Source organism: Bos javanicus, chromosome 20 (assembly GCF_032452875.1).
Source record: "Bos javanicus breed banteng chromosome 20, ARS-OSU_banteng_1.0, whole genome shotgun sequence".
Lineage (NCBI taxonomy): Eukaryota > Metazoa > Chordata > Mammalia > Artiodactyla > Bovidae > Bos > Bos javanicus.
In genome coordinates, this window is record NC_083887.1 from 7,207,308 (window position 1) to 7,233,429 (window position 26,122).

Below are 26,122 nucleotides of genomic sequence, written 5' to 3' on the forward strand. Positions count from 1 at the left end.
GAAGTTTCACAGGGTGAGTACTCCTGGGGAAATCGTCAATCATAGTGACCTTGGCTTCCTCTCTCTGCTGGGATAGTTCTGGGATGCATTCTAAATGCTCCTCAGAGCATCCTGGTGGGATCAGTCCCCATTTGCCAAAGGAAGAGGCCTGCAGCTCTCATCCCTTCCCTGTTCACCTCCCCACCCACACAAGGTGCTTCCTGGATTCATCTCCCAAGACATTACCTTCACACAAGTCCTCATTTCAGTCTCTGCTTTTGCGTGGTTCTCACACAGAGACCCTTCCTAAGTCAATGTTCTTCAAATTGTCTGTCAGTACTGAACTGAATTTGGGCTTCCCTCATGGTTCAGCTGGTGAAGAATCTGCCTGCAATGTGGGAAAAGCCTCAGCCTACCGCCATAAAAGAATTAGGGTTAGGGTTAGGGTTAGGTCCCTGGGTTGGGAAGATCCCCTGGAGAAGGGAAAGGCTACTCACTCCAGTATTCTGGCCTGGAGAATTCCATGGACTGTATAGTCCATGGGGTCACAAAGACTCGGCTACAACTGAGAGACTTTCACTCACTCACTGAACTGAATTCAGGGCTGGACACAACCAGCATTTCAAACAGTAGGAAATTCCATCGTGCGTGTCAGTTTGTAAGAACTGCATCATGGACACTTTGGTTCAGTTACATATATGAATGTATACTGGGTCATGATAAGAATTTATCTCTTCCTGTGGACGGTGGTCAAGAGAGTGTCTGAGTGCTTTTGACATTCTACTTGTGAAAAGCCAACATAATTTCAATAAGGGAAGTGAGAAGAGAGAAGACAAAAACAACAGCATCTGAATTTGGAAGTGGCATTTCCCACAGGATGAAGACATGCAGAAAGCCTGGCTGCAGGCCTCAGCTCTGCAGCAAATGTGCTGTGTTTTGTGCGGCAGGTCCTGTAATCCCCACGCTTCCTTTCCCACATTTCTAAATTGAGGAGCTTCTAGGGGAGGAAAGACGCTTCTTTTTTTCTTTTTCTCTTCCCATCTTCGGTTTACTGTCTGGGACTTTGCAAATTAGACTGTTGAAGAACAGACTAACAGGAGAAAAACAATCAGAAGTTTATTAATGTGTGCATCTGAGTGAACTCACAGGAGACCTCGAGGTGAGTAGAGGGCTGGTTAGAACTTGGGCTTATGTAGCATCTTAACAAAAGAACAGTACGTTTACAGAGAAATGACAAAGAGAAAGGGCTTTAGGCTTTTGGGAGCAGCAGCCTCTGGGAAGGTAAAATGTATAGCAGAAACTAATGGAAGAAAAGGGTTGCTTTTAACAAGATTTGTTCTATAGTGTCTTCTCTGGGGTGATAGGATTCTGGAATTGTCTGTGGTGATTAAGAACCGTCCTGCCCTTACTGGTAGAGAGGGGGTTTTACTGAGAATTTTACTTGTGTCTGTGTCTTGTCAATTTCCTTCAGCTCAAATTACTCCATATGCCAGAGTGGCATATTTTGAGGGGAATGTTCTATACCCCTTCAGGCTCAGCCAGACCATCTGTGGAGTTCTCATTAGTTCTGAAACTCTAGGTGTCCAGGCCATTCCTGCAGCTGTGCAAACCCACCTGGGCTGCTGTCTTCCAAGCCCAGCTTCATGAGTGGGTCAGAGAGCAGGGACCCTCCCCCACGGGGCAAGGAGAGAGAGCAGGTGAGAGACCCCTCTTGGGAGTGCTCATCTTGCTGTAGGAGGGGAGGGAATGGAACTGCAGATGAGCAGGTTCACAGGGAGGCTGCAGGGCAGAACGGGCAGGGGGCTCAGCTAGGGAGTGGTGCCTGGAGGGCATGGGTGGCAGGGCGGGCAGGTTCAGGGGAGCAGCAGGTGTCACCGAGACGGGGCTTGTGGGCAATGCAGGGCCCTCGGGCTGTCCTCCGCTCCCCTTGATAAAAAGAGAGCTGCCTTGGAAGGAACTGGGCAGGGTGGGGGACAGCACCTGGAGGAACACAGACCATGTGCCTCCATTGGTGCCACCGCCAAGCCACAGAGCTCTCTGAGCTGACGGTTTTGTCCAACTTTTCCCCACCGTTGCCCCAACCCTACTGTTGCCAGCACAGGGTTTAGCACACATTAAGCTCAGCACGTAAGTGCTTTATGAATACTGGAAAGAATGCATACTATAAACACACACACCCCTCTGTTTGTGACTCCCTCCTTCCCACATGTCACCCGCCAGCCTGGGCTACCCTGGGATCCTTTCTCCTCTCTATTTCATGTCCTTCTGTTCTTACATTCTCTGCTCAGTACTCAACTTTCTATGATGTTTCCTTCACTTTCCCATCTCTGCACCAGGCCCAGCAGGCAGGAAGGCTACATAACTTGGCACAATACTGTAGGGATTCACACTCATATATCTGTCTTTCATTATTCATGTGCATAATGGCCAATCCTTCTTTGCTACTAGGTGATTTTAAGGAATGAAAAAAAAAGAACAGGGCCCCAAATCTTTCCTTATCAATCAGATGATATAATTCAAATAAGAAGAATCTGAGGCAAAAAGAGAAGGAAAAAAAAAAAATCCCACAAAAATGAGTGTGCCACTGGAGAGCATCAGGATAATTCTGTGAGAAATCAAGTATGGTCAGGAGGGTAAAGAATTTAATACCTATTAAGTGATCACTGTATGCGAGGCATTCTTGTAAGAATGTCACATGTATTGATACACTTAATTAAAGCTATGAAGTAGATCGTAGAAAAAATGAGAGAGTTTCAGAAAAACATCTACTTCTGCTTTATTGACTATGCCAAAGCCTTTGACTGTGTGGATCACAATAAACTGTGGAAAATTCTGAGAGAGATGGGAATACGAGACCACCTGACCTGCCTCCTGAGAAATATGTATGCAGGTCAAGAAGCAACAGTTAGAACTGGACATGGAACAACAGACTGGTTCCAAATCGGGAAAAGAGTATGTCAAGGCTGTGCATTGTCACCCTGCTTATTTAACTTCTATGCAGAATACATCATGAGAAACACTGGGCTGGATGAAGCACAAGCTGGAATCAAGATTGCCATGAGAAATATCAATAACCTCAGATAAGCAGATGACACCACACTTATGGCAGAAAGTGAAGAAGAACTAAAGAGCCTCTTGATGAAAGTGAAAGAGGAGAGTGAAAAAGTTGGCTTAAAACTCGACATTCAGAAAACTAAGATTATGGCATCTGGTCCCATCACTTCATGGCAAATAGATGGAAAAACAATGGAAACAGTGACAGATTTTATTTTGGGGGGCTCTAAAATCACTGCAGATGGTGACTGCAGCCATGAAATTAAAAGATGCTTGCTCCTTGGAAGAAAAGTTATGACCAACCTAGCTAGATAGCATATTAAAAAGCAGAGACATTACTTTGCCAACAAACATCCATCTAGTCAAAGCTTTGGTTTTTCCAGTAGGCATGTATGGATGTGAGAGTTGGACTATAAAGAAAGCTGAGCACTGAAGAATTGATGCCTTTGAACTGTGGTGTTGGAGAAGACTCTTGAGAGTCCCTTGGACTGCAAGGAGATCCAACCAGTCCATCCTAAAGGAAATCAGTCCTGAATATTCATTGGAAGGACTGATGCCGAAGTTGAAACTCCAATATTTTGGCCACCTGATGCAAATAACTGACTCATTTGAAAAGACCCTGATGCTGGGAAAGACTGAAGGCGGGAGGAGGATGATATGGTTGGATGGCATCACCGACTCGATGGACATGAGTTTGAGCAAGCTCCAGGAGTTGGTGATGGACAGGGAAGCCTGGCGTGGTACAGTCCATGGGGTCACAAAGAGTCGGTCATGACTGAGTGATTGAACTGAACTGATGAAGTAGATGCCATTTGTATCCCTGCTTTGTAGGTGAGGAGACTGAGGCACAGAGAGGTTGAACAACTTGCCCATGGCTGCACAGATATCAAGTGGCATTTGAGATGTGAACACAGGACATCTGGCTCCAGACTCTGCTTTTACTCTCGACACTGTGAGATCTCTCATACCCGCAGGAGTGGGAGCAGGAAAAGCTTCATGGAAGATGGGGCATTGACAGTGAAGCAAAGGGCAGGAGTTGGAAATAGCAGGGCAGACACTTCGGCTGAAGAGTAGGAGTGTTTTCCGAAAGCCAGCACATCCACAAGAGTCCTAAGGTCTGGGACCAGGTGGTCTGTTTCTTTTGTAAGGCTTAATGTTGCCGGAGAAGGCAATGGCACCCCACTCCAGTACTTTTGCCTGGAAAATCCCATGGATGGAGGAGCCTGGAAGGCTGCAGTCCATGGGGTCACTGAGGGTCGGACACGACTGAGCAACTTCACTTTCACTTTTCACTTTCATGTATTGGAGAAGGAAATTGCAACCCACTCCAGTGTTCTTGCCTGGAGAATCCCAGGGATGGGGGAGCCTGGTGGGCTGCCATCTATGGGGTCGCACAGAGTCGGACACGACTGAAGTGACTTAGCAGCAATGTTGCCAAGTGGAGGATTCAATCTCCACTTGAGAAAGGGTCAATTTATTATGTTTTACATTTGAGGTTCCTAATTTTTTTCTTTTTTCCTTTTTTTCCCCCTTTTCTTCATGAGGCTCAGCCACAAGATGTAAGAGTTTGGGAAGCTTTGACTGCAGGGCAAGAGAGAGGAATGTATTCTGGGAATGTAGGATTTCTTCCTTTGGACCTGCTTCCAGTGGAAATCCCCGTGTACGTCATGTCTCCCATCTGTCTGCTGAAACACAAAGATAAATGCTGCAACAAGAGAGAGAGGGAGAGGTTTTTAAAACACCCAAGGTGCTTGAAAGCAGAGAATTTCGTAGGGCTTAAGAAAGGCTTTTTTCTCTCTCAGATTCATTTCTCCAGGGAGTGTTAGCTGCCTCCAGACTTCAGATCACCTTTGAGAGACCAGGATGTAGCAACTGGTAAAACCATGTTCAGTCTATGAAGCATCCCAGAAGCATCAAGAGGCCAATCCCTCAAAAGAAGACATGCAAAGGACGGTTATGAAGTGCAGGGCAGGGAAAAGACAGCAAACACATTCCCCTGCAAAGAGCTGTGTGAGGATCACAGGTGTAACATACAAGCTTTGGGCTGGCTCCTAAGAAAGTCGAAGTCTGAGTGCTTCTCAAATACAGAAGCTGTGTTCCGTGCAGCATGGCCCTAAAGCATCTCTGTGTTATCAGGTCCTGAGCTGGGCTCACCGATTGTCTAATCATTCTTGCATGGCTCCTTCTACTCTCATGCTTCCATTTGCTGCAGCCAGGAATCATGACCCTGATTGTTCCAGGCTGTTTCTTAAACATTCATGTGTTTCCCTTAACTGGAAATATTACTTGGTGCAGCCGCCTCCCTTCTGGGACTGGAAAAGAAGATATTTTGTAAGCTCATCTCATCCTCTGAAACACACAGGGGGGCTGCTTTTCTTTGACCCTTCCCACACACTCTGTCCTCCTCCTTGAATGCACAAATACTTCCTCTGAGTCCTACGCTCACCCCCAGAGTGATAAAGAATGGAAACCTAGCTCAAGATGAGTTTCCCCACTGTGATGAGTCTGTTGAATATTAAACACAAGACATATTTATTCAGTATTCAAGCTTAGGAGCAGAGACTGGCCCCTGCCTCTGAAAGCATCTGAATCCAAAGGCAGTAGAAATGTATATTTCAACTGACCAAGAGTCAAGTTCTGAGTTGCTATAAGGTAACTCCTCTTGCAAAGCACACTGTGGGTGAGAGCCCGGGCAAAGCCAGCTTGGCTGTTCCAGGAGCCAGGTGGCTGGTGGCCAAGCCTTCTGGTAAAGCTCCAGGGAGCCAGCCCAGAGCAAGGGGGCCCAGCCTGGGAGGGGTCGGGCACCACTTTCTGGGAATTCTTCACAGATCTACCCAGCATCCTCAGAGCAGCTGCTGGAGTATGTTCATACACCCAGACACTGGGGGGTTCATTCTGTGTTTGGTTGACATTCATCTCCGTGACAAGGTCCCATCACCCAGGTCCAGTGGAGTAAACCCAGGCAGAGCCTCACCCTGGGAACTGCCAGCCCGTGATTTCAGTGTCCCTACCAGCCAACAGGAAGCTGGTGGAAAGCTCTGCTCCCTTCCAAGATGCTAATCATTTTTCTTCTTTCTTGGGGGATGTGGAGCGGTGAAAATGAACTCCTCTCCACAAGTGTCGCTTCACGTGGCTGCATCCTGGGGACCTTTGGAGGACGTTTGGCTCAGACACCACATTGTCTGTTTTTCTCTTCTGCCCCCTCCCCTGCTTTTTAAACCAATATTCATTACTTTCCTTCTCCGTTTCCTTTAATTTTTGAGGGTACATTATGCAAACATTACAAAAGCATTAAAGGAATTCTAAGTTAAAGACAAGAAAAACCACCCCCGGTCCTGCCACCACCACCACCAGCTAAGATGTCTTCAGTTTTTCGTCACCGCCTTCTCCTCAGAGCCACACGAATATGTAACTTTACCGGCATAATTATAGCAGAGAGACCTTTTGCATCCATTTTTTTTTTTAACTGAACATTCTATGGTAAGACGTTTTCCATGTCATCACATAGCATTTGCGTTTATCTTTCTACTCTTCACTTGCTCATCCCACTGGGTGAATATAATGTACATAATTGATGTAACCATTTTCCTACACTTAATCAATAGGAATGGCTTCCAGCTTCTTGCTGCTATAAGAAAGCACTATGTTTTCTCCCTTTGGGATTATTTCCTTGTGATAACTTCCTGAGTTTCTTTTCTATTTTTGCTTTGGATCCAGAGGTAAATGCTATCTTCCTGTTTGCAAGGTCTTCCGTGGCCTGGGAGTCCGGGTGGGAACCTCCTCCCCAGATGTCCTGGGCCGTGGGAGACGGACAGAGTGGGAGAGGGGGCGCAGGCCTTTATAAGGAAGTGGAGAAAACTCAGGGCGCAACTAATTAGAAAGTGCCGTGAAGCAAGGCAGAGTTTTATGACTCTCCTAGAATTGATGATGGTTTCTGAGCAGGCCTGCCTGTTCCCTCGCAGGTGTGTGCAGCCTTCAGGCCCATATGGTTTTCGGCTGCACTGGGGCTCATGCTTTGTTCAGCCCATGATCCTGTAACTGAATATCAGTTAATAACTTTTCATAATAACGTAGCTTGGATCAGCTTCGAGGCCCAGAGCTCTGTCTTTTCCAGACTCCTGCTGCCTCTGTGGCACACCTGGAGGACAGGCAGGCCCCTGGGACATCCCCAGGGCAACAGCCACAGCCCAGCGTGCAGAGGCCCGGCTGTAAGTGGAGAGGCCAGGGTACAGAGCTCACCTTCAGCAGTAACTGGTCTCCCTTGGGCTCTGCCAGGAGGATTGGGGTCCTGAGACTTAAAAACACAGGCAGGGGGCAGAACTTTAGACTGAAAAATATTTTATGGCAGTTTCCCATACACAGGCAGTGTCTGGCTCCTGGGAGGTGATTTACAGGCACTTCTGAGAGGCCAGAGGTCACTTGGGATCTTGAGAATGGCTGGGGCAGCCCTGGAACCAAGGCATTCTCCATTAACACATCCCCCCCCTCAGCTGTGGCATTTCCTCCACTTTCATCCTCCCCATCCACCCTCACCTCCTGCTTAAAGGGGTCCTGCCGCCTTTCCTGCTGTCCCCTCTTCCTGGTGGCCATGACCAAAGGAAAAAATGGATGGGAGACAGCCGTGGCGGCTGGGGTCTGCTGCCCCACCTGACCACTGAGCTTCACTCTCTGTCCACACCCGCAGTGGCACCCTTGGGCTGCACAGACCAGCAGCCCAGGGAGCTGGTGTCCCACTGACCCAACTAGAATCTGTCTGGTCATCAGAATCGCCAGGGATCTTCTGAAAAATCCCTTTGCCTGGGCCTCATTGCAGACCCACGGCAGTTTGGTGCAGGTGAGGGCAATAAGAAGAAGGCTTTCGTGAGCCTGGGAGTGTGCCCTTCCACTGTTACCAAGCAGAAAAATACCCCTTAAAACTGCTTGCCAGAGACAAGGGCACAGGGAGAAACAGGAAGCTCTGTTTAATTTGGCAACCACCAGGGAAGGGAGAGGTGGGCCTGGACGAAGCCACAGGGAGATGAGCAGATGTACCCTAAAGCCCTGAGCAGAAGACAAAGTGATGGGGAGTCAGTCTGGGATGCAGTGGTGTCCAGGAGCTGGCCTGGCAGGAAGTCCTTAAATGTTCTCATCCACGAGGCTGGACCTGTGCCCACTGGACATTCTGGCACCCAAGGCCTGAACAGCAGCAGAGCAACAGGGCCTGGGTTTTACATCTTCACTCACGCTGTGTCCCAGCACAAGGCCTGGCTGTGCTCAACCAATACTTGTTGAATATTAAAATAAAAAGCATAATGCAGAAGTGTTCTAACCATTTTGCTTGTGTTATCTCTTTCAATCTGCACAATGACCTTAGGTGATGGACGCTATTATTATCCCTCATTTTAGAGATGAAGTCAAGGCAGGGTGAGATCAGGTATTGGGACCAGGGTCTCACTGCTAACAGGAGGAGAGCTGGGGTTAGAATTCATCCTGCTTTCACTCTGTCCTGGCCCATGTGGCCAGCAGGTTTTGTTCTAAGAGTCAGCCTCCAAGCTAAAAAGCATCACGAATTACACAGGTTTTGTGTGTCCTTGGAGCCTGACCCTGACATATGACAGCATCCCTAAGGGAAAATGTCCTCATCATTCCAAACAAGAGGCTTAGGAAAATCCAACTGGAGCCTGGCCAAATGGAAGAAGGGCAGAGAGCAATTTGGGGTTCTCCATATTCCTAAATGCTATGGTCTTGGATGATAATCCCAAGAAATAAAGCCAAAAAAAAAAAAAATCTTTGATTAAATACTATGCTCATTCTTAGAACATCTGCCCTCCATCCCTCCCCACCTGCCCCCCTTCTCTCTCCTTGAGATAATTCTTTTAAAAGAAAAAAATCTTTATTGAATTTGTTACAATATTGCTTCTGTTTTATGCTTTGCTTTTTTGGCCTGGAGGCCTGGGGGATCTTAGCTCCCCAGCCAGGAATCGAACCCTCATCCCCCTGCATCAGAAGGCAATGTGTAAGCCAGTGGCCCACCAGGGAAGTCCCATCCTTGAGATAATTCTGGGAGCGTCTCAGAGGGAGGATTGGTCCTGGCTAAGAACTGGGTGTGGTAGGACAGAGGTTGAAGGGAGTCTGTCCCCTGGCAGCCCTGGCAGCTCTGTCAGTTTCCTGGATGATTCAGCCAACTTGGGGGCTGAGTTCCCTCCCACTGGCCTCTTAGACCCTTCCAGTGGGGACCCAAATCCTTGTGGAGGTGCTGGGTCCAGCCAGCACCACTGCCTTAGGGCCCTTTCAATAGGAACATAGGAACATCTGACACGATTCTTGTGGACCTGAGGAGAGTTCACAGGCAAGGGCCATAGTGAGAAGACTGCACACCTTGCTCCTTCCAACCCACCCATCTTCTTCAGTCTCCTTCAAGCCAGTGGGAGGGAGACACCCTGGAGAAACCACTGCTCTTAAGCAAGCGGACTTGACAGACACCTTGAAAGGGAGGGATGGCTCAGCCTTCAGAAGTATTTTACAGCAGGATGTGAGAGGGAGTGAGTCCAGACGTGTGTGTGCAGGATGGGGGAGGAGAGATTCAGGAAGGCGCTGGACCTTTTTCGCAGGCGGCAGGGGCGGCCTTTTGCTCCCTAAGCAACATAACACAAGCTGAAGCAACAGTGACTCCCTGGCAACACACTTTTCCTCTTATATTCGCCTACAATCCTTTCTCCATTCCAGTTAATAACTGTGAGTGAATGTTAATTGGTCCCAGGGCTACACACTAGCTTAAAAATGTTGGGAGCATCATTGGGCTCGTGATGGAGACAAATAGAATCTTCCAATGAGAAGCACACGTGTGTGTGCACAGCATGTGTAGGGTGGTGTGTGTGGTGTGGCACATGTGCAGGGAAGGGGAGGTGGTGGGGGTGCACGTGTGCGTGGTGCTTGTGTGCACACGGTGTGATGGTGGGTACTGTGAGCACCACGGAGGGCCGACTTCTGGCTCCTTGTCGGTGAACAGCAAGCACGCAAGCATGACTCCTGACTCCCACTCCCCACCACAGATGAAACTGAGCAGCCATCCTAAGTTGAGGAGAGAAAATGCTAGATGGCATAGGTTCTTGAGGCCCACCTCCTAACAGACCAGGAAGAGTTGACTGTTAGAACAGCAGGCCAGCTCAACCAAGAGCCGAAGCCTTTTGAGGGTTAGTAGCCAATTTTCATGGTCTCAAGACAAGGAAAATTCCTGCTGAAAGGGTGGCGTTAGGTGATTGGTTAGGGTGCTGTAGGGTGAGTGTTGGGCTTGGCTGGTTTAGATGAGGGGGGCTTGTGGTGACGGTTGCTATGAAGCTCAGTCAGTGCTGGAGATGTCCTTTTTATAGGGCTCCACAGTCTTCAAGTTTCCTCTCATTTCCCAGCATTTTTTAGAACTGAGTTTACTTTGCCATGTTGTCCAGAATGGGAAGAGATGTTTACTTTTGATTATTTTGTAACCAGCCACACTATCAAGTTACCGTATTTGTTCTAACTACTTGTCAGGATTCAGAGCCATTCTATAACTCTCTCACCTTTGTGATTTAGTACTACAGGAAACCCTGATAGTCTAATTTGTCATTTTGAATGTAATTTATTTTATATCCCTGCATATATGCTCTTGTATATGTCAGTGTTCTTTAAATTCAAGGTTTGAGTGTTTACAACACCAGGGTATGCCTGTGTGTGGATCTTTCTTCCAAATAGTTTGTGTCCTTTTGATTAGAAATCTCAAGTCTTTCTGCAGGGACATTACTACTGACCTCTCCTAGAAAAGACTGTCTTCCTATACTTGTCCTCTGTCTCATATAGGTTGGCTCAGGGTGCCATTTACTTTATCCTTTACCTGTGAATACTGGACACATTTCTCTTAATTCTCATTTATTACCTCTATTGCCTCCATTGTGTCCTGAATTTGCTAATTTTTGAAAATCTAAAAGTAGTTCTGAATAATCTCAGATTATGTCTTCACAGAATTTTTTCTAAGTGCTTCTCTGTTTCTTGGGGGTGGGGGTTATCTTTGCTCTGAATCTAAGAACAGCCATTAGTTTTGAACAGCTTTATCTTTTGCTATGTCCAGTGAGCTTTCTTCTTCCCTCCCTTTCTTACTTTCTTTTCAGCCTCACGGGGAAGTCTGTGCATATCTAACATTAGATGTTGAGACAGATTTATCCGAGTTTTAGAAGGTACTTGGCCAAATAGTCTCAGTTCAGTTCAGTCGCTCAGTTGTGTCTGACTCTTTGTGACCCCATGAACCACAACACGCCAGGCCTCCCTGTCCATCACCAACTCCCAGAGTTTACCCAAACCCATGCCCATTGAGTTGGTGATGCCATCCAACCATCTTATCCTCTGTCATCCCCTTCTCTTCCTGCCTTCAATCTTTCCCAACATCAGGGTCTTTTCAAATGAGTCAGCTCTTCGCATCAGGTGGCCAAAATATTGGAGTTTCAGCTTCAACATCAGTCCTTCCAATGAACACCCAGGACTGATTTCCTTTATGATGGACTGGCTGGATCTCCAAATAGTCTAGTCCCAGACTAAATAGGAACATTGAAAGTTTACATTTTATCTAGTCTAATTGTTTATGAAGTACAGGAAGAAAACATGATCAGAGGAAGCCATGGGCAGGTGCATCACAACTCTGAGAAGTGTTTCCTGAGCATACCTGCTGTGACACACTGAGGCTTTAGTGTGTGCTAAGTCACTCCAGTCATGTCTGACATGTGCGACCCTATGAGCTGCAGCCTGCCAGGCTCCTCTATCCATGGGATTCTCCAGGCAAGAATACTGAGTGGGTTGCCATGACCTCTTCCAGGGGGTCCTCCCCCACTCAGGGATCAAATCTACATCTCTTACCTCTCCTGCATTTGCAGGAGGTTTCTTTATCACTATAGCCACTGGGGAAGCCCTTTAGTGGCTCTTATTTCTACTTGAGGTGGATGCCCTCTTACAATGTCCCGTTTTACCTGGTCCTTCCCTTCACATCAGGTGACATTCTGGTGTGGTCCCCAGGCTGAGCTGCTTCGGGTGTGGGTTGGAATTTTCCCAGATCTCTTTGCCCCTGAGCTCACCCCTCTTCTTGCCCTGTCCCTCTGACCTTGAAGGTATAGCTTTACTTCGTTAGTGATCACAGTCTCTTCCACCAGCTGTATTTTTCTGTCACGTATTTGAGAGATTGTAGTTTCAAAATGGTCACATGCCATCCTCTTCTAGAGTTTTACAGTCTTTTCTATCACAAAAGGATGAATAGCTCCTTTCCCTTTGGAAGCAAACTGGCCTTTATTAATAGAATGCAGTTAGAAGTGTCATGGTGCGGCTTCTGATGCTAGAACATAAACGGCACTGGAGCCTGGTTTTCTCTCTGTCTCTCCATCTTGGGCGCCTGGGGCACCTGGTAGGTTTGCTGCCCTAAAGCCACAGTGCTGGAGAAGCAGAGGATGTGGAGAGAGCACACGGAGGTAGAGGCGCCCCAGGACCCGCGGGCCCCTATCCGCGCCCCCACTGCCGCCATCTTCCCAGCATGCCCCTCGTGCCCCGTGACTGAGCTTCCGGAGGACTCCGCACCTCAGCCTTTGAGAGTCTCCAGCTGACACTTCCTGAAGCAGAGACAAGCTGATCCTGCCAAGCCTTGCCCGAATGCAAATCCAGGAGCAAAATAAATGCTGTTTTTTAAAGTCCTGAATCCCAGGGTGCCTAGTCACACAGCAGCAGATGAGTGGAACTCACGTTAATTGACAGGTTAGGACTTCTTCAACCCCGTTCCATTTCCTTATATAGCAAACGTTTTCCAGAATGTCTGACCTTTCACGTTACCCTTCCCTATTTCATATTGATAAAGACATTATTTTACTTAATCTTTTATTTCATGTTTTATTTATATAAAAAGAATTAACAATTAAAAAACGTTTATTCTCATTGGTCATTTCATTGGAATTGGAGGTGAAAGGAAGATAAAAAGGTGGCCTCAATTTGCCACCTTAAACAGAAAATAGTGGTTTAGTTTTCAATGCAGATTCAGCGTTATATGCTTAAATCCCCATCGTTTGTTCACATGGCAGTGAGTTTATCAGATTAGCTCTTGTCATTAGGTCAGCTCTGTTACACTCTTTGGCCTAGCCTGTGTATATACATGACATTAATTTATAATTTAGTGGGATTTATATATGTTCATCTGCTCGATCAGTAGGATAAATTACTTCCAAATGTTGTCAATCCGTCAAGGCAGCTCGACACAAAATACCCAGAGCAGACTGTTAGCTAAGGATGTATAAAAATAATCATGCCCTCCTAATTTCATGTGAAACCAACAATTCCAAAATCACCAGAATCTGAAAGTGGAATGTCAAAACCAAAAGCTTAAAATTCCTAAAATATTAGTTTTGTTAAGTGGGGGATAAATAGTTGATCATCTTCCATCTGGGTTGACAGATGATTTTATGTGTTTAAAATATTCCTGAGCATGCCGTACTACAGAGGATTTTCTTTGTCCTCTTCTCCTGGTTGGCTTCCAGATGTTGAGCTCTGAAACATTCGTTTCTTCATCCTGATCGGCACTTCTTTCTTGCATTCCTTCTTTTAATAAGAATATCACAAGAGTCTTTGGGGGAAATAAGCTTTTGGGTGAGGGTGGATGGGGAAAAGAATCACGTGGCAGAATGGAAAAAGCACAGCCACACAGGCTGGATGTGGGACTGGATCTTAGCACTGCCACATCCTGGCTTGAGAACTTGGGCAGGCCACCTTCTTCGAAGGGCAGTTTCTTTATCTGAGAAGTAGGCATAATCACACACATTAGTTTTTCCAGTTGTCATAACAAAGTACCACAGACTTGGTGGGTTCAACAATGGAAACTTAGTTTCTCACAGAGCTGGAGGTTAGAAGTCCAAGATTAAGGTGTCATCAGGGTTGGATCCTTCTGAGGCCTCCCCCCTTGGCCTGTAGATGGCTATCTCCTCCCTTTGTCTTCATCATCTTCCCCTGAGCATATCTGTGTCCTAATCTCCTTAGAAGGATGCCAGCCATATTGGGTTATGATTTCATTTTAACTTAACCACCTCTTTAAAGACCCCCATCTCCAAATGCCATCACACTCTGAGGTACTACAGGTTAGAGCTTCACCATGTGAAGCTAAGACACGGTTCAGCCTATGACACATGCCTAAGCTAAAAAGGTGTTTGGAGATATTGTCAATATCCTTGGTCATAAAAAAGGAATGTAGTTCCTTTACTCTCAATTTAACTTTTCCTCTTTTTCTTCCCAAGAAATTATTTGTGAGAAATCTTGTGAAGATGAGCTATCTTAATATTTTTCTTTTTCAAAGATACTACTTCATTAGTCTCAAAAAGAATTCCAACAATGTTCTTCCTCTCTTCTGGAATGTCAACATGATGACCAGAATGGCAACAGGCATCCTGAGACTAAGAGATGACCTTGATGTTGGAAACCCCATATAAGGTAAAGGCATGAAAAACAGAAAATGCCCAGGCGGTGGATGCCACTGTGTAGACGCCCATTAGCTTTGGACTGCCTACCTTAGGGCTTCATACTACACGAGAGGAAAAAAACCCTGTATTATTTATGCTACTGTTATTTCAGCCCCAAATAATTCCTAACTGGTGTGGAATTTGGAATCAGCTGCAAAATTTAACGTGCATGTTAATAAACTAATGAGTTTCAAAATACATTGCCTTCATGTCTTTCAAAGCTTATGTTTCATGTCTTACCTTTGAACTCAGTTGACAACACTTCTGTGTGAGCACACACACATAAATCTGCTCCAGGAAGTAGGAAGGGAGGAGTGGACAGGATTGAGTGAGCAGGGAGGCAGGTACTATGACGGTCAGATGACTAGGGGGGAGCTGGATCTTACTCAGTTTAGCAATTCACTGTAAGAATTGAAAATAATTCTGAGTGAAATAGAGAGCCATGATCTGATTTGCATTTTGAAAACCCTCGTGTTGCTTAAGGGGTGGCAGCGAGTGTAGAGAAAGAGACCGTTTAGGAGACTACTGATACAGTAAAGGAAGCAATGGTTGGGACACAGATAGTGGCAGTGGTTGGTACAGAGGCAAGAAAGACATATTTTGGAAGTAGCACCGGCAAAAGCTGTTGCGTGTTTGGATGTACAGGTTGAGGGCTGGGAGGGGTCAGGGCAGCATGCTATCATCTGGTTTTAATAACTGAGCAGATGACTGGAGGTAATTAAAGAGATAGGGATGGCAGAGGGAGATATGGATATTTTGGGGAGGGAACATGGGATTAACAGGCTTGATTTTGATATGTCAAGTCTGAGATGGCTGAGGTACATAAGTGTTAATATCAATTAAGAAGTTGACTATCTGAATCTAGACTTCAGAGCAAAAGTTCCAAGCCAGAAACATAAATTTTGGAGTCATTACTGTAAAACAGCATCAGAAGCCACAAGTTTAGATGGGAACACCTAAGGAAATAAATATGGGTGGAGGAGATGTTCTGAACTGAACACAGAGGAGCTCTATCCTTTAAAAGGCAGGTGGAAAAAGAAGATTTGGGAAAACAGCCTGGTAAGGAGTGGCCAGTGAGATAAGAGGTTAAATAAGAAAGTGGCATCCAGGAAACCAAGGAAAGACACAAAAGCGTGTGGCTAACCATGTGCAATGCTGTTGAGAGTTTAAAAGCAGGACTGTAAAGAGCTCATTCTAGAGCAAAGGAACACTGATGAGAGAAGAGACAGGGTCTTGTTTTTTTTTTTTAATATAAATTTATTTATTTTAATTGGAGGCTAATAAATTTACAATATTATATTTGTTTTGCCATACATCAACATGAATCTGCCACGGGTGTACGCGTGTTCCCCGTCCTGAACCCCCCTCCCACCTCCCTCCCTATACCATCCCTCTGGGTCATCCCAGTGCACCAGCCCCGAGCATCCTGTATCATGCATTGAGCCTGGTCTGGCGATTCATTTCACATATGATATTATACATGTTTCAATGCCATTCTCCCAAATCATCTCACCCTCGCTCTCTCCCACAGAGTTCAAAAGACTGTTCTATACATCTGTGTCTCTTTTGCTGTCTCGCATACAGGGTTATCATTACCATCTTTCTAAATTCCATATATATATGTTAGTATACTGTATTGGCAGAGAAGGCGATGGCACCCCACTCCAGTACTCTTGCCTGGAAAACCCCATGGACAGAGGAGCCTGGAAGGCTGCAGTCCATGGGATCGCTGACGGTCGGATACAACTAAGCGACTTCACTTTCACTTTTCACTTTCATGCATTGGAGAAGGAAATGGCAACCCACTCCAGTGTTCTTGCCTGGAGAATCCCGGGGACAGGGGAGCCTGGTGGGCTGCCATCTATGGGGTCGCACAGAGTCGGACACGACTGAAGCGACTTAGCAGCAGCAGCAGCAGCATACTGTATTGGTGTTTTTCTTTCTGGCTTACTTCACTGTGTATAATAGGATCCAGTTTCATCCACCTCATTAGAACTGATTCAAATGTGTTCTTTTTAATGGCTAATACTCCATTGTGTATATGTACCACAGCTTTCTTATCCATTCATCTGCCGATGGACATCTAGGTTGCTTCCATGTCCTGGCTATTATAAACAGTGCTGCGATGAACATTGGGGTACACGTGTTTCTTTCAATTCTGTTTTCCTCAGTGTGTATGCCCAGCAGTGGGATTGCTGGGTGGTATGGCAGTTCTATTTCCAGTTTTTTAAGGAATCGCCACACTGTTCTCCATAGTGGCTGTACTAGTTTGCATTCAGATACTATTGCACAGATCACCTATTTATATCAGTATTTCCCCAAATCTCTACTATATTCTTAGGAAAAAATTGCTAAGGTCAAGACCATGGACATTTTCTAAGGCTCTTGACACATTTGTAAAGCTGTATCCAGAAAAGTTATATCAATTAACATATGTCATTTTTATCTTGCATTCCTTTGAATATTTTAAAATATTTTTTAGTTGTTATAATGTTTCTTTATTTTTAAATTGGAGGATAATTGCTTTATAATGTTGTGATGGTGTCTGCCATACATTAACATATATCAGTCATAATTATATATATATATATGTATCCCCTCCCTCTTGAACCTCCCTCCTCTCTCTCCCCCCATCCCACCCCTCTAGGTTGTCACAGAGTGCCCGGCTGGGCTCCCTGTTACACAGCAGCTTCCCACTAAGGGTCTGTTTATACATGATAGTGTATATATGTCAGTGCTATTTTCTCAATTTGTCCTACCCTCTCCTTCCCTTGCTGTGTTCACCAGATCATTCTCCATGTTTCTTTTGCGAATGTTCTACATCTTTGGTACACTTTTAAAACTGGAACACTGATGAGTTTTAAAATATGTGTGTTTAATATATTAATAACTATTCCTTTTGCCATATTTGCCACATACCTATTATTTCCCAGTTTGCTGTTTGCCTTTTAAATAGTTTGCATGATATTTTGTATCCATTTTTCTTTTGTGAATCTTTCCATTGATTTTATCCTTAAAAAGTGTTTTTATTTCTTCCCCAAAAACAATATTTTAGTTTTGGAATGGTTTGGAAAGATGAGAATATTGTGATCAAGGTTGCCCTGGTCCTCAGTGTGTGAATACATGGCTCAAAAATGGAGCAGTTACTCTAACCCCACTACATTTCTAGTCCCAGGAAATGAGACATTCCCAGAGAAATGAATCATATTTCATGTCTGCTAAACAACAGAACTCAAGTAATCTACATCAAAATAGTTGGCCATAGAAACCTTCACAAATGAAAATTTTGCAACATCAGAAGCTAAGCCAAGTAAGAACCATCCCACATCACAAAGCCCAAAATGCTATATCAAATTACCAATTTTCTGTGTAATCTTGCTTTTTAGTTGTTTATCTAATGAAATACTCCTTTGTTTCACCCAGAGAAACTTCTGGTCTCAATCATAACTTCCTCCCTCCCTCCTCCCCTCCCTCCTTCCTCCCCTCCCTCCTTCCTCCCCTCCCTCCCTTCCTCCTTCACTTCCTTCCTACCAGTGTGCAGTATACGAATTTATTATGGACCTACAGTTGTTATCACAGGAAAATCAGGTATCCCTGGACTCTGAGAAGTAATGTAGGTAGAGGAATAAAACATGAATCAGGCATGGGCACTCACTTTTCTCCATGGTGTGGGTGATTGATTCATCCAATCTAGAGGAAGAATCACAGCGTGATACCCAGAAGAATATCTGGTCCCTGATGTATGGGTAATAGTAAAAGTCACTTTTTGAAGAACCTCTTCAAGGTCTTTATTAATGCTGTTTCCTCCTTTCTCCCTCCTCTTTTCTCTAGCTTGGAGCAAGATGGCCCCTGTCCTGGACCCATGCTTCTAGGGACCTGCTCTTGTTTTCCTACACTCTCCCCATGGGATGAAGAATTCACAAGCCAAGAGGGTGCATACCCCAAGAGCCTGCCCCTCTTCAAGACCGTGTTCCAGGAAATCAGGCAGAAGTCTCTTCCCTGAAGACCACAGGGCTCTTTTCAGAGCCTCTTGTCTGGTCCAGTCTCTCGTGTTGATGGTGTTCCTCTTAGGTCTGAGTGGCAGTCATGCAGGACTGTTTACAAGGGGTGTGGATGGAGCCAGGACTCACTGGCAGCTTATTTGTGTATATGAATGAATCCCCTGGTGGTGTGGGGACTGAGCCAGGATAGGAGGAGAAAGGGAGGGGGTTGTGAACCAAAGGCCAGGATGGGTACCGATTCTCCTTGCATGATTGCCTCCTGGAACTCTGAGGAGTCCAAGAATACTTAATTTTACCAGCCCTGAACTTTCAGTTTGCTATGAAGACCTATCTGCTGAGGTAGGAAGATTTTGCATGTTTCACTTAATAGTCTGTTCACTTGATGTACAATAACTCACAACTTTAAAAAATCCAAACATACAATTTACGTATCTCTATTTGCCCTTTGGTTCCTGGCCCTGCAATGTTGGGGTGTGATTGTTCGCATCCATTCCTCCTTCTATTTTCTTTCTCTGCCTCTCTTCTCTTTTCAGCCCATCATCTCTTCTTTGCTTCTCTGAGCCATGTCACTGGGATTTGCTGACTTCTGGTATCGACCTTCAGAACTGGTGGTACTGTGGTTCTTTCTGCTCCCTTTCCTGCCCTGGATCATTTCCCCACCTTACTAGTCTGACAATCCTGTGCATAATGATAGCTATTTCTGAAGGATTAACAGAAACCTCTTGATGCCACTGACAACATTAATAAGTGAGCAGCTGAAGACACTAACCACCACTCACATAAGCTCAGGGTTGTCCCCCTCACTGTTTGTTCTGTTCCAACCATTGCCTCCCTCCACGTGCCCTTCCTTTCTTATATCATCATGGGGAAATGTAGGTGGGAATTAGGACAGGCATACCTTTCTGGCCACACTTTGATTCTCATAAGACTCTAGAATGGTTTTCTTTATTCCCACTGCCAGGGTTTCCAGAAGTTGGTGGTTGTCAACTTTAACATGAATTAGAATCACCTAGCCTGGTGGGCTGCCATCTATGGGGTCACACAGAGTCGGACACGACTGAAGCGACTTAGCAGCAGCAGCAGCAGAGGGCTTTCTAAACCATGTCCAGGGCCCAATCCTCAGGGCTTCTGAATCAGCAGGCAGGAATGGGGTGGGCCAACCACGTGGCCCAAGAACTCTCTGGCTAACAGTTTCCCAGGTAATGCAGGTGCTACCTGTCCGGGTTGGCCTCTGAGTACTTCTGCTACAGGTCATCAAGTTTTATTGGATTTTCCCTCTTTGGATCTCTGTTGCTAATGTGAAATCACTTCCAACTTGGGGTCCATGAGCAGACGAGCTGAGCTCAGACCCTTGCACAGAGGCCTGAAAAGTAACTTGGGGCACCAGCTCCCTAGCACACACCCCCTGCCCTGTGGACAGACAGCTGCTTGGTTAGCAATGGTAGTGGAGTCCTCCCACAGAGGCAACTTGAGCCTCAACTTGGCAGAATATGAAACAGCCTTGGCCATCCCTTTCTCTGCAAGTTTCTCTTTAATTGCAGAAATCTGGGTGGCCTTCGCACGAGTTGTTTGTACAGCCACGGAAAAGAGATAAGTTTGGTAACCTTGGAAAACCCGATCTCTTTTTTTCCCAGCCTCCTGAGAAGCAAGGCCCAGAGGAACAAACACTGTGCGTGGGAAACCAGAGAGGGGCTCTGGAGGAGGGGACAGAAGAGGCCAGAGACGGGGTGGCTTTTCTGAAGAGTAAGTGTCTCCCCATCTGTCTAAACTGTGTCCTGCTGGGTGAGAGTTCGTTAGCTCTGGAATTCCATGAATGACAACAGTCTACATCTCCTCACTGAGACTCCAGGCCGTATTGCTTCTTACTAGGCTCTCATCACACAGAAAAGCAATCTTGGCTCTAAATGCTGTGTTCGAGCAGCCAGTCCAAAAAGGGCCCTTAAAGGGCACCTCTTGGGGATGTGCAGCTTGTAGGGACAAGGAATTCTCTCCTCTGTCAATACCAAACCACGTGGGCTTCAGGGCACTGACTCAAGCTGCTCAGTTACCAGCTGGAGTGCTCAGATCTAGTCATTACTTGCTGCACTTTCTCTTGCACAAACCTCTAGGCCAATCCTTGCCTTCGTTTGCCAACTCTACCTTCTCCAGGGGACTATTGTTATGAGTTGCTCTGAGTCTATCCCTGGTCGTCATGCTGAGAGCCTCCTAGGCAGTGACACAGTTTCAGCTTCATAATAACAACTGTAATAATAGGTGCTACTTAGTGAGCATCAATTCTGTATCAGGATCCCTGCCAAACATTTTGCATCCAGGACTCCACATAATCCCCACAATAATTCTAGGAAATGGGGCTTACCGTCCCAATCTATAGGGCTTCCCTGGTGGCTCAGAAGGTAAAGAATCTGCCTACAATGTAGGAGACCAAGGTTTGATCCCCAGGTAGAGAAGATCCCTGCCCCCCGCCTCCCAAGAAGGGAATGGCTGTCCCAATCTACGGTGAGGAAACTGAGGCTCAGAAGTTAAGTGACTTTCCGAAGACCATACGGTCAACAAGATGTTTCAATATAATCCAGATGGAGGCCCAAACTTGTGCCAGTGCCCCAGCTTTTATATTATGTACTTGATAAATGTTTAAGTCAGTCTATGTATCTACATGGGCTTCCCAGATGGTGCTAGTAGTAAAGAACCAATGCAGGAGATGTGGGTTTGATCCCTGGGTTGGGAAAATACCCTAGAGGAGCAAATGGCAACCCATTCCGGTATTCTTGCCTGGAGAAGTCCATGTGCAGAGGAGTCTGCCAGGCTACAGTCCACGGGGTTGTAGAGTTGGACACAATTGAAATTACTTCACACGCATGTGCATATCTACATATGCAAAGAGGAAACTCACTTAAGAGCTCCATTTCCTAACCAGACCAATTAACTGAATTCTTATGGTACAGTCAATATTCAGCCACTACTCAGTTACGTTCATAATAGGAGGTAGAATGAGTGGAAATGGAAACTATGGATAACCCACTGTGACTGTGATGAGATTTTGCTGCCAGATACATGGAAATTTGGTGTAACGAACATGGTGGCTGACCCGAGGGTCATAGCAGTTAAAGTCAAGCTCTCCTTTTTCTTGGAGTGCTTGCAGCTCCTATTTTTTTCCTGCAAACCTGTCTCTGCCACCATTCCAGGTTGCACACGACAAGCTTCACTTCTTCCCAAGCAAATCTCATGCTCTTAACATTGTCTTGTTGGCTTTTCCCTGGGAGTGTGTGTGTTTATGGTCACCGGCAGATGGAAGGAGATGATCCAGATGTGAGAATCAGCACCTGCATGTGATGATTCCTTCTTGCTCTGGCCAGAAAGGACATGTGGGTTACGAGGCTGGACTAGACCCTGTTAACACAGCTATCTCCAACACCAAGTTCCTAAGGTCAGAATCAGCCTCGAGAATATCTTACCAACTGGAGAGTTTCATTCTGTGCAGTTCCCTAAAACCTTCTCACATGTATGCTTTTAACCTATAATCATTTATGGGCATAATAATTCCATGAGCTTACCTCTAGTCTTCTTTTGTTAAAATTCACTTTAGCCAAGTCTTTCAACCTTGTTGAGATGCCCTGGAAGACATGTGTTAAAATGAAAAATTTTCCTGGTTTCAGATGCAGAACACCTAGGTTTGAAACCCAGGTCTGTCGTTTATTAGATGAGAAATGATTTCAACCAAGTTGGTACACTGAGCTTACATGTACCATTTACATGTACCACTGGGTGGAATCCTCCACCCTAGTCTGAATGCACACAAATGCTATTAAAATTAAGGAGTTTAAAATACCTGGTTGAATTCAAAAGCGAGAGAAGGAAATTTCAAGAAGCAGTGATAAATAGAGAGTCATAGTGGAGAAAGAGCAGAAGCCACATGGCCTGGGGTGACCCACACAGCAGATGTGTGGCTTAGAGGAAAAGGTTTGGAACTGACATGGGAAGGGCTGTTGACTGATACCATGAGTCAGAGGGAGATAGAACTGGCTTCTCAGAACAAAGCTGAGAACCAAAGATTTTCTCCTGAATAAGGACAAGAAAGTCTCCACCTCATCCCTAGGGCGACACAGACATGGGCTCCTTGCCCTGGACCATGAGTGGAAACCGTTAACTGAGAGAGTGTCAAACCCCAATTATATGGCGCATGATGACCCCTGGGGCCTGAATGCTTATGTTAATGCAGACTGTGGAAATTTCTGTCAGTCTTCCTCTTAGAATCAAGGAATGGAGCCAGGTCACAGGGACGCCTTTAGTTCTTATTCCAAATGTTAAGGAAACAACCAAATAACTACCCAAGGCAGCTGTGAAAAGACAACTTGCATTTCAAAGGCAGCTGCAGTGCCCTATCTTCTTGTTTAGGGCAGGACAGAACTTTGATCTTCTCTTCAGTGTTACTTACTGTTTACTTCTCATGAGTTTCTGTGTCGGCCTCTTTCCCGTTTCTCATCAATAACCAGCACATCTTCTACCAGTTGTGCACTCCCTAAGGTCAAAGTGTTTGATGACTCTGGGAGACGAGGGCAGGGAGATGCTTAGTTCAAAATAACCTTCCAGAGTGGCTAGAGAATGTTTTAGCTAGGGTGCTTTTGGGTTTTGGGAATTGAAATCTTTTCAAGAAAGTTCAAATGAATATGAGGTATCTTACTGTGGTGTTGGAGAAGACTCTTGAGAGTCCTTTGGACTGCAAGGAGATCCAATTAGTCCATCCTAAAGGAAATCAGTCCTGAATATCCATTGGAAGGACTGATGCTGAAGCTGAACCTCCAATACTTTGGCCACCTGATGTGAAGAACTGACTCATTTGAAAAAACCCTGATGCTGAGAAAGATTGAAGGTGGGAGGAGAAGGGGACGATAGAGGATGAGATGGTTGAATGGCATCACGGATTCGATGGACATGAGTTTGAGCAAGCTCCAGGAGTTGGTGACGGACAGGGAGGCCTGGCGTGCTGCTGTCCATGGGGTCCCAAAGAGTCAGACATGACTAAGGGACTGAACTGAACTACAGGATGCAAAGGAATCCTACAGAAACACACATATAAGAAGGACAGTGGGCCTTCTTCAAATTGGAAAAATCACTGGAAGATTGCATCTTATTTTCCTTGTCTTCGCATGTTCATTTCATCTTTCTTTGTCTGCAGACCCTTTTTCTGATTCATCCATCAACTTACAGAAGCAGTTAACATGGCCACCTGCAATAGCCATTCCATTCTCTGAATCTATATGATCTTCTACTTCCTGTTCCCAGTTAATTGGCCCAACCTCTAGGTCCCAACTCCAAGTCTCTGAAAGAGTAGATCCGATCTCCTCACTTGGATCAGGTGCCATCCCAGTCTAATAACGTGGCCACAGTTGGGAGCTGGGAAGATGTGAGAGGGGAGGAGAAATTTCTGAGAGATATATGTGTTGGACAATCTCTTTAAAAAGATGTAGATGGGAGAAAATTTTGAGTATAGGTGGAAAGATGTAAGGCCAGAAAGCACTCTGGTCCAGTCTGAATATGAATCAAAGTCATGCCTCCATTCGAACCCAGTATGGCCAGCCTTTCAATGATCCCAACTGGCCGAGGAGTCCACTTTTCAGTTCAATTTCTTTGTTGAGTGATGAGCCACTGGAAATAAGCTGAGAAGGAGGGCATCTTTAAAATGACCATATCAGCTTCCTCTTAAAGATGGTCACCACATCAAGGGGCTTTGCCTTTCAAGAAAGCAATTTATTTTTGTGAAAGATCATGGATCCTCCACTTGGAAATGTTTTGAATTACAGTTTCTTATTCAATTTAGGCTTAAGAAAACATTTTGCATTTCTGAGCATCCTCACTTTCAAAGCATGTCTATTGAGGTTGAACAATTATTCTCTTATTTTTTAGGTACTAGTAAAAGGAGAAAGGAATTGAGGACTTTTGACCACACAACGTGTGTTTTCCGACTGGCTTTCGGGACCATGGTCCCTTTTAGAGCGACACTACTGTCTTGCCCTGTGACATCCTCCCAAAGAGCCTGAATCACTGCATGCACCATAATGATGGTGGATTAGGTGACTGAACGAAAGCTGTGAGGTAATTAAAACAGGTGGAGAAATAGTAATAACAACAGCCCTCACAGTCATCAGTGGCTACCTATAAGAATTCCCTAGCATCTTCTATCCATTACATTATTTAATCCTCTCTACAAAACTCCACATATGGCATCATCTTATTACATAGGGAAAGCTTAGATTATTTGATTATCTTTGTTCTTGCATCCTTTTTTTTTTTTTGTTCTTGCATCCTAACAAGGCAACTTAGGTTGTATCTATACGATGCCCAATAGCTAGTTAAATCAAAGCAATTTTGGAATCATATATGCAAAGTTGTTTGTAGAACTAGTTTTTATTTGTGTTAGAATGTCTTTGCGTAAATAATCCAGTGATTATTTTTCATTATCATTATTTACAAATTATCATCTTCCTATCTCAGCACAAATTAGAGGCTTTACTACAAGGCTTGTGGAGGAAGTACCCTACCAGCTAATTCAACGCAATACATAATATTTAGTCCATTAAACTACAGGCATGATCAGTGTCCCATAAAAGCAACTAAAGAAGAGGAGTTTGTGGCTAGTTATATGTAAAAATCAATGTGTACGTTCCAATGAGTTGTATAAAAACAGTAATAGTGTGGCCATTTGTTCCCCCACACAGTGTAACACAGACAGATCTTTAAGGCCAGTGTTCCAAAGTGCCCAAGTCATTCTTTAACCAATTTAAATAAAAAAAGGAGTTTCTCACTACTAATAAAAATATTATGATTGCCCATTCAAAGCTGCATCATTGATCACTGTGTTCTAGTAAATACTTTACATTTCATTAATATTCATTGGGTTGACCAAAAAGTTCACTTTGGTTTAGCCATAAGATTTTACAGGAAAACTCAAATGAACTTTTTGGGCAACCCAATACAATGGCACTAATGATGTTCTCCACTTGAGTGAGGCTTGAGTTAAGAGTACTTTCAAGCATTACACTTACCTTATTTTTAAAATTTCCAAGTCTATTGTTCACATCAAACCTCTGTAAAGTATCTACATCAGTCTGATTTACTGGACAAAAAGAAAGTTGGGAACTTAGCGTTTTGAGTTGTTATTGATGTTACCTGGGATTTCTAATGGAACCTTAATCTTCTGCCCTTTGGGGGTCTATAGATTTGAAATGGGACTAAAACTTGTTTTCTAAATAATGTATTCTTCTTCCCTCATAATGCAAGTATTACACTAATGTCATTGTGCAGGAGACATTTCTTCCCTTACTTCACCAGAGTAAGGATGCTACAGAGAACAAAGACTTTGGGGTCAGATAGAGCAGGCTTTAAATCTGGGGTCGAGCACTTACTAGTTTGTGACCTTGGTCAAAGCAAAATCTCTGTGAGCTTCAATTTCCTCATCTATAAATTAGAGATGACAAGTGATAAGACAGGAATAAAATAATCTAGCAATATGCCTGGCTTAAAAGGAAATAGTTTTACTCACCTATTTATATTAGGTAAAATGTTGTTATCAACAGTTTCTAATGGGCTGGAGAAAAAAATATCTCT

The 26,122-nt window shown here is 44.9% G+C and overlaps 1 long non-coding RNA gene across 2 annotated transcripts; it reads left to right on the forward strand.

The window, feature by feature from the left end:
• Positions 1-720: 720 nt before the first annotated feature.
• On the forward strand, positions 721-24,471 carry LOC133233454 (uncharacterized). Of its 2 annotated transcripts, XR_009731716.1 has the most exons (6): positions 721-1,138; positions 14,357-14,490; positions 18,351-18,859; positions 20,155-20,263; positions 21,781-21,944; positions 24,422-24,471. It is a non-coding gene; the product is annotated as an uncharacterized LOC133233454 (long non-coding RNA). The 2 variants fall into 2 exon arrangements; XR_009731717.1 differs by lacking the exons at positions 721-1,138; positions 14,357-14,490; positions 18,351-18,859 and adding exons at positions 18,869-19,131; positions 19,482-19,719.
• Positions 24,472-26,122: the final 1,651 nt, after the last annotated feature.